Source organism: Rhinolophus sinicus, linkage group LG03, assembly GCF_036562045.2.
Source record: "Rhinolophus sinicus isolate RSC01 linkage group LG03, ASM3656204v1, whole genome shotgun sequence".
Lineage (NCBI taxonomy): Eukaryota > Metazoa > Chordata > Mammalia > Chiroptera > Rhinolophidae > Rhinolophus > Rhinolophus sinicus.
Window position 1 is genome coordinate 41,024,553 of NC_133753.1, and position 20,728 is coordinate 41,045,280.

Below are 20,728 nucleotides of genomic sequence, written 5' to 3' on the forward strand. Positions count from 1 at the left end.
TTGCGTTTTCTAAACTTGGGTTTTTTTGAAACAAGGTTTACAAGATCACATTTAAGACTTCTTACCTGATGAAATTCAGTAAGTTTTCAATGAGAAGAAGCTTCATGAGAAAAAATAAAAATGGACAGGAAGGCTGTTGAGAGAAGATAAGAGGCAATCAAGAAAGGATATATAAATTACTCTACCATTATAATTAATATTAACTCTTGGACAGAGTAAACACCATTATCCCAAATATATATGAGTTGTATTTTCTACATTACTTTGTATTAATAACTTTTCAGATGAAGAAGATGCAGTTAGATCAACACAGTGACTTGTAAAAGAGGAAATTTTATGATTTAGCAATAAATTCTATTGAACAGAAGGTGAGAATAATATCAGCGTTACAACTAAATATTCTAATTAATTAATGTTCATTTTGACCCAAATATCGTTTGCCTAAGTTAAAGCACTATTTTTAGTAACCAAAGCATTATTATTATTATCATCATCATCATCATTATTTTTGCATTCCAAAGTTGGCCTCTTAATGTAATGAAGTAGTCTATTTGATGATTTCTTTTTGTTTGTTTGTTTGGATCACCAGATAATTTTGGGAAATTATGAGGACAGTAAAGAAGTATCTGAGAGGCACATATGTGTGATGTTTGTGAGGATAAGGAGTATGCAGAGGGGGTTTTTCAGTAAAAGCACTTTCTTAGTATTTTATCCGTATTTCCACGTCAGGAAGTGAATACAATGTTTTTCTTTGGTCAGGTAGTCAGTTCACCTCAGAGCTGATCCCTTTACCTCAGCCTTCAGATTTCCCATCACATCAAGCTCAGTGGACTTAGGGATCCATGGGGATCATGTTTCCATACTTCTTCACTTTCAAGTGGTGTTAGCCAATCCACACCAAACACTAGGCCCACTCCCAGACACATTCGTGGGCAGCCTGGCACACATGCCCAGACGATCTGGCTTTGAGGTCTGCTCTTAGTGGTGTAGAGATAATTTAATGTCCAGGACACTGCGAAATGTTGTTTCTGGTACGTGCCATTTCTCGACAACCCCATCCTCACTTCCATATAGGGGCAAATACAGTGGTCAGACATTTCTGCATCTTCAACATCTGCTCCATTTCTTGTCTCTCACACCCATTCTGGATTCAAGCTGATTACAGTTCATGCTTCTGCTCCTCTAAGTCACTCTAAGATAGCCCAGAGAGTTCTGACTTGCGAATGCCAAAATATGACCTTGGCCTTCTTTAACTAAGGTTACCATTCTCTTAATGCCTAAAATAATGGAGGGTTTCCTGCAGACAAGAGTTGGCTTAAAAAAATTCTTGGTCAAATCAACATTTGTAAAGAACCACATCACCTCCACTGACTAAATACATCCTGTAATATTTTATTCCAGAAAAGGCATGATGAACTTATAGCTACTTTGCCAAATGCTTTCTTAAATTTTTACGGCAAGACAGTGCTTCTCAGCTCAGCGGGGCATGGTGCCCACAGATTTGAACTTGCTTGCTTGCCTAGGCTAGACATTCAGGAACTTCATGACACTCATTTCTAGTATAACTATGTATTTGTGGGTCAGAAAAGGCTATTCTCTTTTCCCTTTATTGAATAAATATCAACCGCAATATTACTGAGTTTTGAGTATTTGAGTAAAAGAAATATTAGATATGATTCTTGCCCTGGAAGTGTTTACAATGAAGTCTGAATGCAAGACCTGCACGTGTGAAATAATTAGAAACCATGAAAGACAGGATAGGGTTAATCATGAACTGTGCAATACAGACCATGCAGAGAGTTGGGGACAGCTTTCGGAAAGAAGGGATTAAGGTAAAGATTAAACGATACATATGATTCGTATAAAGAGATGGGTGGTCTTTCTTTGTGTTTTTCTTAGAAAGTGAATGTATTCATTTATACAATTTAATACCACTCACTAAACATCATTGTAAAGGTCTAAGTGTCTCAGACTGGTAACCAGTGGGCCAAAGAACTTTTTTATTTTACCATCACCTGCAATGTTTTAAAATAAATTTGAATTAGTTGCTAACATTAACAAGTTGGAAGATTTTTACATTAAAATGCATAGCTGTATATTTTCCCAAAAAAACTGGACAGTCTGTCAAAATCTGGCCTACATTTTGACATTGTAATGATGAACTGGAGCTGAGTAAACACCCCCCTCCCCACCCCACCCCCCGTTGAATGGGGCACTAGCTCTCCAGTCTCCACCACCTACCAATCCCTATTGCTTCTCCCACTTAACCTGCTTTGCTTTTGTGTATCACCTATCTGGCCCCGGTGGGCATTTGAACTCGTGATCCCTGCTGTACATTAACAGGGCCTCCTGCACAGGGGGGCTGTGACAAATGCGCCACTGCAACCAATTTAATCAAAAACACAAGTGACCTTGCCTTGTCAGCCTCCTTTTTGTAAGATAAAGTCACTTAGTCGTACACACAGGAGGATACTTTAAAAAACACTGTTCTCAGTCTAGAGAGAAAAATACCCTGGACAACACATGCAAGGAGTTGGGCTTTGACTGTGAAGTTCATTGGTGATCACAGCTCACATTGCACATTCTCCAGTGGGGGTTGACAGGCTGTGCACGTACAGGAAGGACAGGGCCCCACGGTGCTCCATTAACTCTTTCAGCTCACTCAGTATAGGAAGACCATCAAAGCAAATTGTATGCATGAAAATTTGGATTGATATAGCAGATAAGCTGAGGTTGATTATTTTTTTCCCAGAAAATTTACGTATTTTACAAAGAATTTTATTTAAACAGAATTTTCTCACGTATTTGAAATACAGTCAAATCTACTTATAAAATAGCCCTGTGTGTCCTGTAAACTATGAATATTTACTGTGCACAATCAATTCCTTAGTGTCTGTTCTGAGGAAATGTATGGAGCATCCAAATGATTGGGCAGTGCAAGCAGCATGTGCTAGATTTAGAATAAGTTTCATGCTGCTATTGGAATAGTCATTCATTTGTTCATTTGGCCATCCCAAATGTATGTATTCAGCCCAGAGGGCTTTGTCTTGGCTCTTCTATTAACCAGCTCTTGAACTTGGGCAGGTACATTAACCTCTCCTGGTTTTGGTTCCTCAAATGAGGGAGTCATATTAAATTATGTCTCAGTTCCTTAAAGTCGGAATATGACATGTTTTCAGACGAAAGTGGCTGGAATAAAGGGAGCCCAATATGTTCTGACTTAGGAATTGATCAGCAGTCCTTTGACTTAGGATATCTCTGTCCAGCCTGGGCAATGTGCAGGCCAGGGGCAGGGCTGATATGCAGCTTGCAGCCACTGTGAAGACTATGTACTCTGGTTTTCACATCGGGCTTCCCTTCAGATTGGTCCTACAGTCCATTAGGAGATTCCCAGGGCTTTCTGTTTGTTAAATACCTCATCACAGTTGCTCATGGTTCCCTAAGAAATCTTCATTCTCATTTTAGTTCTAATCTCCTCTTGCTGGTTTAAAAGATGAGATTTTACCCTTTCTGTTCACGGTCATTGGAAGAGAAGAGGGGCCTATTTGTAATAACACTTAAGGTGGAAAACTTGTAGAAAACATTATATGAAATATTTGAGTTTCTCACTGTTTTAACAAAAAGAAAAGGAAATTTTGTGCCTTTTCTATTTTCTTTTTTTTCAGAGTTTACCTTATTTTAACAGAGCACAGAGAATGCATTCTATTGTAAAATAGTGTTTGGGGAAGAGAACATGAGGGTATTTTCATTGACTAGGAGTCTAGGGACAGGGGCAGCTCATTGTAACTGAATTAGGCTATTATTTATAGCAGCAGTCAACTCCATAAGGCCTTGGGGAGCCATTAGCAGTGCTGACCCACCTGATCCTATGGACCTTTCTTTTTTCTTTTTTTTCAAAAGTAATGATTCTAATATATATTCAAAACATAGATAAATTACAATATATTCAAAAGATAAGTAAAGCCTCCAAATTTCCACCAACCAGAGTTATACAGTTAAGATTTTGATATATATACTTCCAGCCAATATAAATGTGTATATGATGTACAATTTTTAAAATGGGATTGTACCAGAAATATTCATATGTATGCATATATATGAATGTATTACATATATGTCATATGTATGCCATACTCATATACGAGTACATCATATACTGTGTACACACATATATGCATACTGTATATATATACTATATAGGTACATATAAACACATAAACACATACATATGTGCTTATTGTTAGTCACCCTATTTTACTTAGTATGTTATAATTTTTTTCTACTGCAGTAAATATGGAACTTCAGATAATTTGTAATGATTGTATAATTCTCCATTGTATTGGCATATAATAATTAACCAATACCCTATCATTGGACATTTTAACTTTTTTTTTCATATTACTAGCAATATGTGCTTGGGGAAAAAGATTTTTTAAAGTTGCTGGCAGAAATCCTCCAGGCAGAAGAGACAAAAATGGATTGCCTTCCATGATAAAGGAGCAGCCATTCTGAGGTTCTGGGGACAGTCAGCAAGAAAGGATGCTTAGGAGGTTCTGAGTTACAGAGGGCCTGAGACAAGGCAGGAATCTGCATGTTAGAAGAAATAAGTCTCTAAGATATTCCCTAGAACTGGTAACACCAGGGCAATCTGATCTCTAGTGTGCCATGGTCATCTATTTTGCCATGATGTGATATAACCAAATACAAAGCTGTATGACAAAGTGTGTACGTGAAATAAAGGATTTCATGCCATTAGGTAATAGAGCAAGAGGTGTACAGTAGAAATGTTACCCCTCCAAGAAGCCTGGGAGATGAAGAACGCTGGGCTTCCCTCTGTGAATGGGAGGAGGACTTGAGTCATTTGATTTAAATGATAAAGTTAGAATAGCTTCCTGAGCCTGGAGTGTTTGCATATACCGGCAAACACAACTCTAAAAGGAAAATCATTGCATATTTGTTGGCTAAATACCAGTTTACAAGTGAATTTCAATTTTCCAAATTAGAAGTAAAATTCATGTACTTTTCTATATCCTTCTTTCTCATATTCCTTTCTCTCAGTCTTTTCTTTTTGTTTTCTCCTTTCTTTTCTCTTAACGAAAATCAAACAACGTTTCATTAGGTGATCCATTCACATTGTACAAAATTCAAAAGTTACAAAAAGATATGGAGAATAGAGTAAATCATGCCCACTTAAGCCTACCAGTGACCACTTACTCTTAGAGTCAATGAATATTATCTAGTTGCACATTCATCTAGATATTCTAAGCATACACAGCATGTATGACTAGAGATCCCATCCCCTTTGTTTGCACATATGGTAGCATACTCTACAAAGAGTCTGAAACTTACTTTTCTCACTTAGCACACCTCAAGGGTTGTTCCATATTAGTACACATAGAGTTGGCCAATGACTGTATTTGTAATCCAGTGCAAATGGATATATATAATTTATTTAGCCAGACCCTTTCTGATGGAAATTAACTTGTTTCCTTATTTTTTTTTCTTTTTGTAAACAAACAATTCTACAATAGTCTTGGACATATATCTTTTGATTATATGCAAGTATATTTACCTGATAAATACCTAGAAATGGAATTTCTGAATCACGTTGTATGTATATTTTAATTTTTATAGATATTCTTTAATTACCCTCCACAGACGTTTTACCAATTTGTATACCCACTACAAATATATGAGAGTATGACCATCCTTATACCTTAATCAAAATAGTGCTACCGATTTTTTAATCTTTGCCAATCTGATAACTGAAAATTTCTATCCAATTTTAATTTACATTTTCTTATTATAAGTGAAATATAGCATATTCAAAAGAACTTTAGTTCCCATTTATTTGTCCATTTTTATATTCGATTATTGTTTCTTTTGTTTTGATTCATAGGAGTTCTTTATATATCACAGAAATTAGCTTTTTTACTACATAATATGTAGCAAACATTTTTCCTAGCTTGCCTTTTAACATTGTTTAGGTATATTTCACTTAGGTAGAAATGTTTATTTTTGAGTAGCTGAATTTACCAACTTTTTCTTTTCTTTTCTTTCTTTTCTTTCCTTCCTTCCTTCCTTCCTTCCTTCCTTCCTTCCTTCCTTCCTTCCTTTTGGTTGGGAGTTCATTATTTTTACCTTTCAAGAATTTTTACAGAAAAACTCTATTCACATTTTCTTCCAATACATTTATGGGTTTATGTTTTACATTTAAATCTTTGGAAACAAATCTAAAACACTCATTCAAAAAGATATATGTACCCTATATTCATTGCAGCATTATTTACAATAGCCAAAATATGGAAGCCACCTAAGTGTCCATGGATAGACAAATGGATAAAGAATATGTGGTACATACATACCATGTTTCCCTGAAAATAAGACTTAGCCAGGCAATCAGCTCTAATGCGTCTTTAGGAGGAAAAATTAATATAAGACCGGGTCTTATATTACTATAAAATAAGACCTGGTCTTATATTAATTTCTGCTCCAAAAGACAGATTAGAGCTGATTATCCAGCTAGGTCTTATTTTCAGGGATGTACGGTACTTTGGAATATTACTGAGCCATAAAAAAGAATGAAATCTTGTCATTTAGAACAACATGGATGGACCTACAGGGTATTATGCTGACTGAAATAAGTCAGACAAAGACCATATGATTTCACTTACATGTAGAATCTAAAAATAAATAAATAAATAAAAGGAAACAAAAATACACTTAGATACAGAAAACAAATTGATGGTTGCCAGATGGGGCGTAGTTGGGGGACAAGTGAAAGAGGTAAAGGAATTAAGAAGTGTAATTTGCCAGTTATAAAAATAGTCACAGGGATGTAAAGTACAGCATAGGGAAGCTAGTCAATAATATTATAATAACTATGTATGGTGCCAGATGGATACTAGACTTATCGGGATAATCACTTTGTAGGTCATATGAACATCTAATCATTATATTATACACATGAAACTAATACAATGTTGTATGTCAACTGTAATTTAAAAACAAAAACAACTAAAAATAAATCTTTGGATCCATGTGGAACTATTTTGGTGCAGTCTTCTGCTTCTTCTCACATTGCCCTTCTTTTTGGCTTAGGCAAGTTGCCAAGGAGTTGTAATAGGCTAGGCACAGCCCTTCCTTCTATGACAGACTTCTTCCCTGAGAGGCCCAAGCAGGGAACTAGCTGCTGTGTGTTTGGTTTGAAAGGTGATGTAGGATGTGGAGATTGGAGGAAACTGAGATTTGGAATGGGACAGTCCCTGGAGGCTCCATGCATTTCTTCCCAAAAGTGTTCAACAGCTACTGGTTTAAAGTGTGAGAATGAAATTTCGGGATTCCTAAGTCTATTCATCAAGCTCTACTGCTTAACCATTTTCTCTATGAATTTCTTTTGTATCTCCACAGAGGACAGACTGTGTGGAAATAAGATGAGATTGAAAGAGAAAAATTATTTGGATATACAAGTTGGAAAGCCACGTGTCTTAAAAGATAATTGAAGACTTGTCCAGGAATAAGTACCCTTAAATACCTTTATTTTATGGTTTTACCAGCTTTCTCATCAGAAAATGGACAATTTTAGTACAGAGGTATATATGCATTAATATCTATAAGCCTAACACTGTTAATAGAAGTGGTTGCAGAAATATAAAGTAAGATTATCACAGATATATTTTTGATAACTTAGAAGTAGCATCTTTTAGAAAAAGTATTTTCTGTCCAGCGTGAAAGTTGAGGAAATTTGGTAGAGGAAGAAGTGGATGAGCCATCAGTTTTGGTACCACCTCGTATCGATCCTGGACAAGTTACTTAACTCTCAGGCAGAGGAGGCTTGATCATAAAGTCAATGGGGCAAGTTAGAGAGAACATCCAAACCAAGAACTAGTGACTAACATAGAGAAATTTAAACTTTTTATTGTGACTCTTAGAGAGACATAAATTTTCGGTTATGTTCCAGAATAACGCTTTCGTATACCCTGTTTCCCCAAAAATAAGACCTAGCCGAACAGTCAGCTCTAATGCATCTTTTAGAGCAAAAATTAATATAAGACCCAGTATTATATTATATTATATTATATTATATTATATTATATTATATTATACTGTATCATATTATATAAGACCCATCTTATATTATAGTAAAATAAGACCAGGTCTTATTTTATAGTAATATAAGACCCGGTCTTACATTAATTTTTTTCTCCAAAAGACGCATTCAAACTGATTGTTCGTCTAGGTCTTATTTTCAGGGAAACACGATATACATAAAATACTGAAATTAAAGTTACATGAAACAGTATTAACCACTACTAAATGAATTCTGATAATTTCTATTATATTCTCTTCCATTCCATTCCATTCCATTCCATTCTATTCTGTTTCTTGTTATAATTGTTGGTAAAAACACATTAAATGGATTTTTCAACGCTTTGGTCCTCGATTTGAAACATACTAGGCTAAAGGAAAATGAACATTCACCTACTTTGAACACACAAATTTAGGTATCTAATCATTGTACCTTTAAAAAGTTCCCTCATAATTCATGTAAGTAAGGTTTATAAATAATTGTGCAATATATAAATGTCCCATATTTTCAGCTACATTTAAAAAGAACACAATGTGTTTGAGAGTATTTCCTTGGTGGAAGCCAGATATTTACAATACATTAAAACTCAGAACCTATGTAAAATATAAAATAACTTCACTGTAACAGTTGATATAACTTAGGAATGAGTGGTTTTTCAGACCAACTGGACTACAAGTAAATCCAACCACATAGAACTCAACAATGCTTTCATCACTCAGTGATCACGTATAGTTGCTTGTTCATACCAGTGACCAAAACTCAGGAACTAAACCTTAGCAGTAACTCAGATCAATGCTGATTTTTCCTTGACTATTATCTAAACATAAGCTAAGAATTTCCTTTTTTTTAAATGTCTATCAGAAAAGAGAATGTGACATAGAAAAATTAGTCACGCTAGACCTAATAAAATGTGCCTCACTCATGATGTCCATCTCAGGCCTTGCTACTACTTCCGGAAGTACTGCTGCTCCCCAAGCCTTTCCTTCCATCATTGTTAACACAGGGGGGGTGAGCTAGATCCTCAGGGTCCCTTCCTGACATGACATTCTCTGGTTCTTGGTGATTCATTCAAACAAAACAAGGACAACCATCACCACCACCATCTCCATCACCACCATAAAAGAAACCCAACTTTGTTCATTTCTGAAGACTGAAAACAAGAAAGGTCGTTCTTTCTAAATATTAAAATAACCCCTGTTCCCCAACTACCTTTGAGCAGGAAGCCTATAAGAGTATATCACACCTCATGCCATCCCTTCCTGGAGCCGGTGGGCTAATCTGGTATGGTTCCAGCAGCACCTTGGAGCTTAGAGAGCTCAACTACAGCCATCACACAATGGGTTATAACTGTATTTGGCAAATTTATACCAAGTATAACAACTTCCAGTAAAGAAATCATTGCAGTTTGGGAAAATTGTGTAATTTGGCCATTAATTTGCATTGTTCTGAAAGTTGCCAGACTTGTCCTGCAGGCATTAGTGTCAAGAACTTTCATCTTCCTTGGCTCCACCTCTTTTCTCTGTGTGCAGAGCAGAACAAAACGAGGAGGCCCCACGGCAGTGCCATTCAAGGAGCCAAAGAGAGTTCTGGGTTTTAAAAGAATGATGACTTTTGAATTATAAAAGCTCTTCCACGGAAGTTTTCACTCAAGACTTTTATTGAGTTTACAAATAGAAATGAATCCAAGCTGGGTAGTACACCATTGGAAATTAAGGGGCAAGAACAGGTCTGCAATTTTTCCTCCCATGAAAGATAATTTCCTTGTGTTTGTTATTCCCTACAAATACACAACCGGGGACATACCCACATATTTTTGCCTAAATTCTTAATTTGAAACATATCACATATATTGAGAAACTTCTTTCTGTAAGTGACATAGTGTCTGATTTTAGCAAGTAGAAACACTACATGTAAGTGAAGTCACTCTGTAACTAATAGATGTACCGCTTATTTAAATATTTGCTTTCACTTAACGCTGGGAAGGTTGTTGCCCTGCAGCCTTTCAAAACGGGCCCTTGACCCTTCTTTCTAAGGCTGTCATTCTGCTCTTCAGAGGAAGGTTGTTAATTACATCCTTTAAACCACCTATTATTCTGAGCTCCTGCTGTCCATGATCTGCCAAAGTTGTTCTTGGTCAGCTCTGTCTCGGACCCCAGAACTCTATGCTCAAAATGGAGGCTGCTTCATCTCCCTGGGTTCCTACAGGTCACTCTATGTTACCTCCTCTCTTCTCAAAGGGGCCAATTTGTTTTTTCATCTCATCATTTCAAAACTATAAGAAAGAGATTTTTGTCTAAAACAAGGTCATACAGGTTTCTTCTCAAACTCATTATTGTAGAGAGGAAATTGAGGAGCTGAGACAAACTGAAACCATGCAGTGCCTCAAATATCAAAGACACCAACACGAAAGCATTTTCTCTCCCTCTAATGAGAAGACTACCCAGGCTTAGGAATTTAAATGTTTAAAAGTGATGACAAAGGAGTTCAGTGCCGAGAGAGACTCAATAAAATGGAGTGTAAACTTGAAGGAGGCCTGTAGAGGAATTAGGGTGTGAAGTAATATTGAGTATGTAGTATAAAACAATTGTTTTCAAGACGCAAAGGCTATTGGAACCTAGAAAGTTTATAACTTGCAATGTTCTTATTTCTCTTGTAGGAATTCCGAAGACAGAATTGTTTTTAAGTATTTCTAAGTGTACAGTTATATAACCTTAATATTGGTGAAAAAACCTGGACTTTCCAAGCTTAAGCATGTCAAGCATTTTCAATAGTCATCAGTATTATCATAAACCTTCTCATATACTTTCCTCATCTTCCTTATTACCTATGATTACTGAGACACACATTTAATCAAAGTTGTATTACAACCACTGTAGCGTTTCTATATAATACCCTAGTTCTTGATAGTTATGATTTATATGAATGAGGTGACTTTAAAACTTATTTGAAGCATATGTAAAAGTTCTTTGACACATTGAGAGGTGAGGTCTTTGATTCTTCCCCTTGAGTCTGGGCAGTAAGCTATGATTCTATTACTGTGGAAATGATGCTATATGAAGCAAGATCAGAAAAGACCTTTCAGCTTCGTGGTTCTTGTGGGACACTCACTCATGGAGGAGCTAGCCACCATGTAAGAAGTCTGGCTATCTGAGACTGTCATTGTCATGCTGGAGGGACTACTTGTTGTCACTTTAGTCAACAGCCCTACTGGGCTCCCAGCCTATAGTCAACATCAACCACCAGGTGTGTCAGAAAGAAGTCTCAGCATCATCTCACCCCACATCATCAAGTCATTCCCCAGCTCTGAGTCTCCCTAGCTGAGGTCCCAGACATTGTGGAAATACACAAGCTATTTGTGTATTTGCTATGTCTGAATTCCTGACCCATGGAATCCAAGAGCATGATAAACGGTTGTTTTATGCCACTAAGTTTTGGGAAGCTTTGTTATACAGCAATAGTAACTAAAAAAAAATCAATAATCACTATAATGCAAATTGTATTTCTTAATTAATTCACATTTAATTTAATTCAGGTTATAAAATCTTGTGCTAAAGAAAAAGTTGTACTGACCCAAACCTTCTTTGTAACATGTTTTTCCAACCCATTATAATTTAGCCACTAAACAGAAATTGCACTTGGGATGGACAGACAGTGAGAGAGAGAGTGAGAGAGAGAGAGAGAGAGAGAGAGAGAGAGAGAGAGACAGAGAGAGACAGAGAGAGACAGAGAGACAGAGAAAGGCTTGGATGTTCTTTTATAAGAAGTAAAATTTAGAAGTTTTATCTAGGCTAACACTTTGGGGGTCTCACTTAGTCACCATGTATGATGGACTTGCATGCCTACTTCTTATGAACTACTTTTGCACCAGGGCTTTCCTGTGTTATAAACCACCAGTGCTTAGAGAGCGCATATACCAGGGCTGGCTTGAAAATCCAGTGCCATGTGGCCTGAACAATGCCCCTGCTATCTTCCATGATCTGATGAAAGCCATCATGCATGACTCCTAGACAGAGATGTATTTGTCCACCTGGGTGTGAGGCAGATCTAATCTCCTGACATACTCTCTTTAGTCCCTAGGTCCAGGCAACCTCTGGTTCACATTTACATTCTGATCAAGGAAGCAAGATATTCATTTTTAGATCGTGGAATCTGTGGATGTGGGGATGGAGCAGGATTATAGACATGACAGGAGAAGGTGAGTGATGAGTATTTACTTTTCAGTGGTTTGTGCTTCTTAATTGTCATTTCTCAACTCATCTTGAAACTGAAGAAGCAATTGGTGCCAGACTTGGGCCCTGGAGGGCTGATAAAACAGACCAAAGTGGGAATCTTTGATTTTGGCTAAATTCTACTGAATAGGAAAATAAAGTGAATTAGCAATGCTGGAAATGTAGTTTTATAGAGTGGTTTAACACCAGGAGCTTTCTACAAGATCAGATTTCCTAGGAAAGATGATGAACTAAATATATATATATATATATATATATATTCCATTAGGATAAGGTTCAAACTGAGTCTAGGCTGGTTTCTTCCTTTTCAATAAATCATGATACTGAAATGCTCAATTAAAATAGCCTGAAAGGATCATGGGCATCATTCAGAAGCCTTTGACCTTCATTTCCACTGAATAAATTTGGCATATCCATTAACACGGAGACCTCATCATCTACAAAGTGATTGCTATGCAGTTCAAAACTATTTTTCTGTAGCTTATCAGGGCAGTGTTAGGTTGAAGTCATTAAGAGACCACCCAAGCCTATTGTTAAATTTAATGTAATCTTTGCTTACACGTCTACTGCTATTTGCCTATAACACTTTTACTTAAACACATGATCACAGCTTCAGACTCTGTTGTCTACAGAAGATACCTTTTTTCCCCTGCTCTCTAAGCATTGGTGGTTTAAAACACATTCCTAGAGTTGGGCGACAGCAGGCTGGGGTACAAAGGAGGCCCCTTCCAATGTTGAAGGACCTTCAAACTGAATTGTACGCTTTCACTCAATTTCATATGGTAGCCCTCAATGATTAAACATGTCTTCCTTCTAACAGGGTAAGGGTTAGAGGTCACAAGAGGAACACCATATTGATAGCCTGAAAAATTAATGTTGTCATTTATATAAAAGAATCAAAGCCATAGTAATTTCTTTCCTCTGCAGTCATGCATGGCTTGATTCAGCTGAACCCTCCGACCCACCCTGGTGTAAAGGAGTCTTACAGAAGGAATCCATCTGAAAGGAGTTATCTAGATTCAAAGGGCAAATATTCTGGACTAGGAATTTAGCTCAATCTTCCCCCAAGTGGGAAGTGACATTTCCAAGTGGGATGGCAAGTTGCTAACTCATAGTCTTCTGATGGTGGGGAGAGGGGCTTAAGAATATGGTCTTCATAGATGTCGACAATCCAAGATTAATTTCATTCAATAAACGTTGTTTTCAAAGTGCAAACATCAGATTACTTTCTCCCTACTACCAAGATGATGGATTGGAAGCTTTTATTAAGGAGGAACCAAGAGTAATTTTAGAGTTTGGAGAAATTTACGGGAGGGCAAATCAGGGTAGGATATACAAAGAGTCTCTTTGGGAGCACTCTGGATGCCTAAAGAAAAGAGGGGTCAATGCAAAGGAGTGGGAGTCATCAGAGATCAGCTGCCCACTTGGCGTACACCAAGCTCATCAGGGTTTAAAATTCTCCCACACTGCTTCTGACACACTGCTGCCTGCCTACATAAGTATTCCTACATTTCTGTTACCACTCCATTCAAGATGTAGTTGGCTATTGATATGAAAGCTTGTAAGTGCTTCTTACCAGAGAATATTTAAATAAGTCCAGAATTAAACTTAGTTTTGTGTTGAGTTGTGCTCATTTCATTATAATTGGTGAGTCTCTTCTTTCTTCTACTTAGATTGGGATATAGAAAACAAAGATGCAAAATATAGGTCAAAATGTATTCCATGTTGATAAATGTGTCGCAGATTGCTCGTGTCTACTATAATAAGAAATGCAAAATGATAATAAAACATAGTCCTAAGATAGAAGAACTACAAAATATAAAGAAAAAAGACTGACAGAAATATCATAAAGGGGAGAGGACAGAAAAATAATAAACTACTATTTACAACGTGAAAACTCCAGATAAGCCTGGAAATGGCTTTATAAGTCATCTAGTTCTTTCTACCTACAAACATAAATGTGCTTCAATTTTCTTCCTAAAAACTCCCACAAAAGGTGTTTCAACACTTTATGTAACCCATCTACACGTGGAGGCTCAGGGAAGTGGTCAAGCAGATGGCAGGAATTACATGTGCAGGAAGAAACTGGTTACCTTATTTATTCTTGATTAGAAGGTTAATGAAGGAGATAGAAAATGTTCAACAGAAGGTATTTGAGGGTACTGAAATTGGAGGTTCTGAAGAGCAGAAAATTCGAGATAAAGTAGATAAGCAAAATGCTTGAAACAGGAAGTAGATAAGCAAAATGCACAGAGGAAGGAGGAAGGTTGGTGGAGATTGTGAAGCATGCCAATGGAGAGATAAATAGCTCAGCAATGTAAATTTTAGTATGCCTGGGAATCAATCGCCTAGGGAGCTTGCTTAAAAGAAAAAAAAAAAAAAAAGCAAATATTGGAATCCACTACCAAACAAGATTCTGAATGAATTGGCCAGGGCCAGGGACCAAGAATCTGCATGATAGCATTTAATCTGAATGTTTCTGACACAGTTGGTCCAAAAACCATACTTTGAGAAACACTGCGAAGGACGATTGTTGAAGTTGTCCAGAGAAGACAACATTATGACCTTTAAACAGGAAGAGATAGGGGAATAAATAATATTTCCTTAGTGAATTCACAGATCTTATTTCTTTTCTAAGTGAGAGTTGATATATTCTCTAAAAGACTAGGTACCAAGCAAAATGAAGTATAATTTGCATGTTATGTTTATATGGAACTTTCTCTTATCTAGCCACTTAGTTTGTCTAGAACACAAAAAGGTAGGAAATTAAAATTTAAAAATGCCTCAGAGTGGACAAAACTAACTTAAGCGGATCCACACTTCTCATAAATAACGTCTCAGGGCCTCACTTGAAGCTTCTTGAAGCTAAGTTTTTAGACATGTCTAAAACAAGCGCATTTTTGTTTTAGACATGTCTAAAAACTTAGCTATTGGGTTTCCTAACTCATAGCAGTTAAAATCATAAAGTTTGTTGAGGAGAGACGCAGTAGGGGATCAAGCAGTTGGGGACTGATGCTGCAGACACAGCTGCAGGTGGCAGTGAGAAATGTCAGCTGACGTCCTGAGAGTGACGATTATGCAAAACAGACAAAAGAACTCATGTAGAGGAGGGGCTATTTTCCTGAAATGATTAATAATACCTAAGGACTACTGTGTTCCTATATGTGATAGCGACTGATATTTATAATGGTGATCCCTAAGTTTTTTTTAAAAAGGTTATATTTTGTTTAAAAAGCCATGGAATTATGACAGTTTTAAAGGGTTCCTATTTAAAATGGCTAAAACGTTTAGCTCTTAGGAGAGTCAGCTTTGGTTTTTCCATGTTATGCATTGAGTTATTCATTTGCCCATTTGTTATTTTATAGCATGCAAAATACCATGCTAAGTGCAGGGAGAAAATAATAGGGTTGCTTAAAAACCAAAATGGGAGAATCTGGAAATGCAAATGTCTGGAGTTTAGAATGAAGGTCACAGATGTAGATCTGGAATTGGGAGCCAGCTTGGTAGAAGTTTTAGTTGAAGTCCTGCGACTACAGTAGAGAGAGTAGAGGCGACAGGGCAGCTCATTACAGACCTAGGTGATGGCTGCACTCTCCAGTTATACATGAGGCATTATTACGTTACATATAAGACGCACATTAATTCTCTTAACAACTAGGATGGACTATGAATTGGGAAATTTGGACATTATTAGGGACTAAATCTCCCCTGGAACAGAAACCTTGTCTAATGTTCTTACCTGCCCTCCTGCCCACCAAGGACTTGATCTAAATGCATAATAAGATAAAAAATAAGACTGCCTAGGAAAGACAAGATTGACTGAGCCTCCGCCTGGTAAAGCAATTAAGCTAATACCACCACAGAGCAAATTTCAGTGCTTGGAGGTACAACCGATCTTTAAGGTGCTCACCTATTCACAACGCAAATTCTGCAAAGTAAACTGATGTTATGAAATGTTTGGACACCTGTTAAGAAAAATACTTTCTAATTATTCAGTAGATGATCACAAAAAAATGAATAAAATGTACTAAAGACATAATGTAGAGTGCATTAAGATACATCAATCTGTTAAGCTGAGCAAATGAAAGCTTTCTAAATTTTACACTGACGTTTGTGGGTGGGAAGAAAGTGATCATCAAGAGATGGTATATTCTGAATTTCCTGTAATTCCCAATCAAGTCTCCTGCTAAGTCTAAGAAAAGCAGAGGTAAACTTTGTTTGATTCATTCACTGAAATGTATGCACTGTCTACTACATGCAAGGCTCTTCCTAGAGGTTCTTGAAGTCCCTCCTCTTCTTTCCTACTGTCTAGGTGCAGAGCCTGCCCCTCTTCCTCTTGGTAAACCTCACTCCTTTTCTTCTCTTAGCTATTCATTCATTATCAGAAACTCCTTCAGCGCCAAAGCAGCATTAGAAAGAGGCACCAGGAAATGGTATCCTTGAGAGATTTTTGTGTCTCTTAGAAGTAGTTAGTAGGTATCCCCAGAGAAAATCTGATCCATCCTTCTATCATGAAGCAGGTGCTTCCAGTTGATGCTTTTGGCTGTAGCATCAGGTATCCATCCTTTAGGGTAGGTGACCTTTGCTTACCAACAGAAAACGCAGATCAAAATAGCTAAACAACAAGGAAATTGTTAGCTATTTCAGCGATCCTACAATGGCATCAAAAACCCCAGATCTCCCAAACTTTGTGCCATGCTCCGCCCTTGTCCTTGGGCAGCTACCCTCATGACCACAAGGTGCTCGACACAGGTCTAGGTGTCACTTCTAGATACACACAATCTCCTGTGGAATATGAGAAAAAAATTTCTAGAAGCCCCCAGCAGCCCTCTTCTTACATCTCACAAGCCCAAAGTGGGTCATATGTTCATCTCTAGATCAATCATTGGTGTATTAAACAGGATTATCATAACTGGTTTAGACCAAATAGAGTATTTCCTTGAGCTTCCCTGAGAGACAGTTACCTGAATAAAATCTGTGTTCTATGAGCGGGGGGAAAAAAAGAAGATGACTATTAGGTAGAGCACCAAGAATGTGTAGAGCAATATATTCCCTTATAATCCATATTAAGTTGGGTTTCTTTCATTTACATATACATATATCCCCTCCCTCCCTGACTCTCAGAGTCATTATACTTCTTCATAGCATATCTTAACCTTGAACGTAGAGCCTGCAAAGGGGCTTACATGAAGGTAGTTTATGTGGAGATTGATCTCCGGAAGCAGAAACGAGGGACTAGGAGAATGAAACAGGGAAGGAGAAAAACCAGTGCAAGTATGTTATTCACTTGGTCACTGCTGTGAACGACTGATGCTTGATCCTGCTGGAACATTTTGAGGAGTTTTATGAAAAACATCTTAGAACTGTCCATCCATGGGATAAAAAGGGGAGGCATTAATTTATTAGCCTTAGGTAGCCCCACGGGTGTTAAGGTACCTGGCCCTCTCCAGGCTGGATAATTGTGAGTTCTGAGAAACTTCCCACACTTTAGCTTCAGAGAAGCCCTAGTGCCAGAAGCAAGAAGTAGCCAGTGGCTCAGGACAGGCACTGTCAAATTATACCTCTGTGAAGCTGCTCAAAGTCTGTCTTGTACTTGTTACCACAGCCTTGATTGGATAAGCGCTGGGGCTGAGAGATGTGAAAAAGTGCAAAAGAGTGCCAATGCATAGCATTTATACTGATTATAATTATTTACCATTTGTGGGAGTATTTAATATAAGTCTCCTTCACCAGACTGCAACCTCTGTAAGGACAGGAATTACATGTCTCTGGGTTACTTTTTCTATCCCTGTCACCTATCACAGTGCCTGGTCCATTGTAGGCACTCACTAAAAAGTACAGTGAAAGAATGGATGGATGGATGTCCCAAAATGAAGATAAAAGGAATCCAATTGCCAGGCCTATAATTTCAAAGAGAAAGTCTCCAATTATAAACAAAAAATCAGCCCAACCTCACCCAGGTAAGGAACCAAGTCATCTGGGACTCCCTATGTTCCCGAGGCCTTTGAGAGGTGGGTTTAGGAACGGGCTAAGCCAGGTCCTAACTAGTGTTTGGCTTGGAGGCTACCTGAGAGAAGACCTCCCTTCCTGCTTCATTCCAGCATGCCTTTGGTGCCGTTCTGAGCAGCCACAGGAGTTCTCATCCAGGCACATTTTCTATGGCAACTCTTAGTGTCTCCTGGATGTGGGGGAGGCCAGTTCCTGAGGTTTCCTCAGTTCTGCTGGTCAGCCTAGTGCTGACCGGGCCCCCCAAGGAGCCACAGACTATGGTGTATAACAGCCATCTGATCTGAGTTGAAACCAAGTGGCCACTCCACTGAGTATCACTCTACTTGGGGTGCGTCTTTCTTATGCCTTTTTTCTTACAGTTGTGGATTTATGACCCTTCGTCCTTTGAAATTAAGCTCAAAACTTCTAAGGTAGCAACTGTGTCAACCTTCATTTTTCAATCAACTCTACTATGTGTAGATGCTGAATAATGAAGATGACTGACTATCCATTTCTTTCATAAAACATTTTAACCATAAAAGAAACTGTTCTGGATTTCTTTCCCATGTTATCAGGAAGCACATAATCCCCTGCTTGTATCTTGACGTAACCTGATCTGAGAACCTGTCTGATTAAAGCCATGTCTCTATCCCACAGAGTTAAGAGCATTTATAGGAAGGAATATATTTTAATGACCATTGTGCAAATGCTATTAAGGCTATTATCCTGAATGACATTTCCCGTCACTTGACTGGTATTTGTCTGTTTTTGACATTTGCTTCCTTGTAAAAATGTTGTATAGACTTTTAACTGTAGTCGACCTCCAAGAAAAGGTAAATCGGAGGGATTTTATAATTTGTGCCAGAGATCGCTTAAGAAATGAGAAGAGCTTATCCACAATATATTAAGAACTCTCTCTGATCTACTTGCCCATTCACTGAACCAGGTCAAAGACGTTGGCAGTCTCCTCTGTTTGGAGACATTACCCTACAGTAATTGCCCAGTAGCACTGACATCTCTGGGTTCCTTCCAGCAACTTATGACTTCCTGCAGGAGCCACTGAGAATCTGGGTCTGCTTTACGAGAAATACATGTTGTGCCTCTTGATGATGGCAGGCACACCAGTCTTTTTGGAGCACGCTTACACCTGATATTCAAGTATCTGAGATCTTTCAGGTAATTTAAACACCGTCCTAGCCCAACCCAGAGGCTTAAAGTTCCCAGGTGAACATGTTTGACTTGTATATGCGAAGTGTTCTGATCACACACAAATAATTAAAATAAGAAGAAGACACAGAGAGGCTGGGAGGAAGCTTTGGGAGAAGATGGGTATGTTTAAGGCATGGATTGTGATCATGGTTTCATGTATACATCCTTATCTCCAAATTCATCAAGTTGCAACATCAAATACACATAGCTTTTTGTATGTCAATCATACCTCAATAAAGTGGTTTAAAAAATAAGTCAAATGAGTTGACATTATTTTAGAATTAGGAATTCCCATAAATATTTAAATTTTGGCTTCTTTTGAAAAATCAGAAGATCTGGCACCACTGGGGCCCATATCGGCATTTGAATGGGTTTCAGTAGTTGCTGTCCTTGAGAAGGGAGTGGGCACTCCAGTTTGGCACAGTATCTACAGTAGGTTTATACATGCATCGTGCCCAGTCCACTTCTCATGTAAAATCACTACTTGGGCGCTAGAGGCACCTACTACAGAGTTTGTGCCTACTGGCAGAGGATCAAAGTGTCACTTGTCACCCTTCTAACTGGTTGCCCAACCCCTGAAACCACTGCACTTAAAGCCCCCAAATTTCAAAGGCAAAACAGATTTTGGATCTACAGAGCTGTGATAGTCCAGACAGGATGCCAACGCTAAATCAGTGTGCAGTTCTGGGATGAAAAGTTATGATAGACAGGAGTCCACCAACTGATGTTAGTAAAGACCCCCTAGACTGATGGTCCACCTTAGTAAAGTTGAGGCTTTTTAGTTCATGTAAACTTTTCACAACATTTTATCAACAAATTTACCTCACTTAAAGGAAATCCAACTTCTGATTATGGCAAACTACTGCTTAAGCAATGTTGACCAAAGTGTTCACTTGCATACATTTTTTTGGCACCTCTGGTATTTATTGTGTACTATTTTGGGCTAAACAATATTCTAGGCACTGGTTTGCTTAAACTATGATTTATATTCAATAGCATAGGGGATAATCAAATGGGGGAAAAAAGCATTCATATCCAAGTTTTCTGATTTTATGTTTAGTGCTTCTTTTACTCATTCTATCGCCCTGCTTTTACATCCACATTATGAAGCATCATTTCAGGAATCCACCTGAGATGGGAGGCATGGAGTGTCCCCTCCATGAGAGCTGGCACTGGCAATGCATCTCAGAGAGGGCAACTTCCTGAGGGCAAT

General features: G+C 37.9%; 1 protein-coding gene across 1 annotated transcript in view; it reads right to left on the minus strand.

Moving 5' to 3' along the window:
- Positions 1–20,728, minus strand: part of FRMD6 (FERM domain containing 6) — a 212,507-nt gene that overhangs the window by 142,695 nt on the left and 49,084 nt on the right. Inside the window, exon 2 of the mRNA XM_074327478.1 lies at positions 66–133. The gene's annotated coding sequence lies outside the window, so the exon portion shown is untranslated. The remainder of the gene's footprint in view (positions 1–65; positions 134–20,728) is intronic.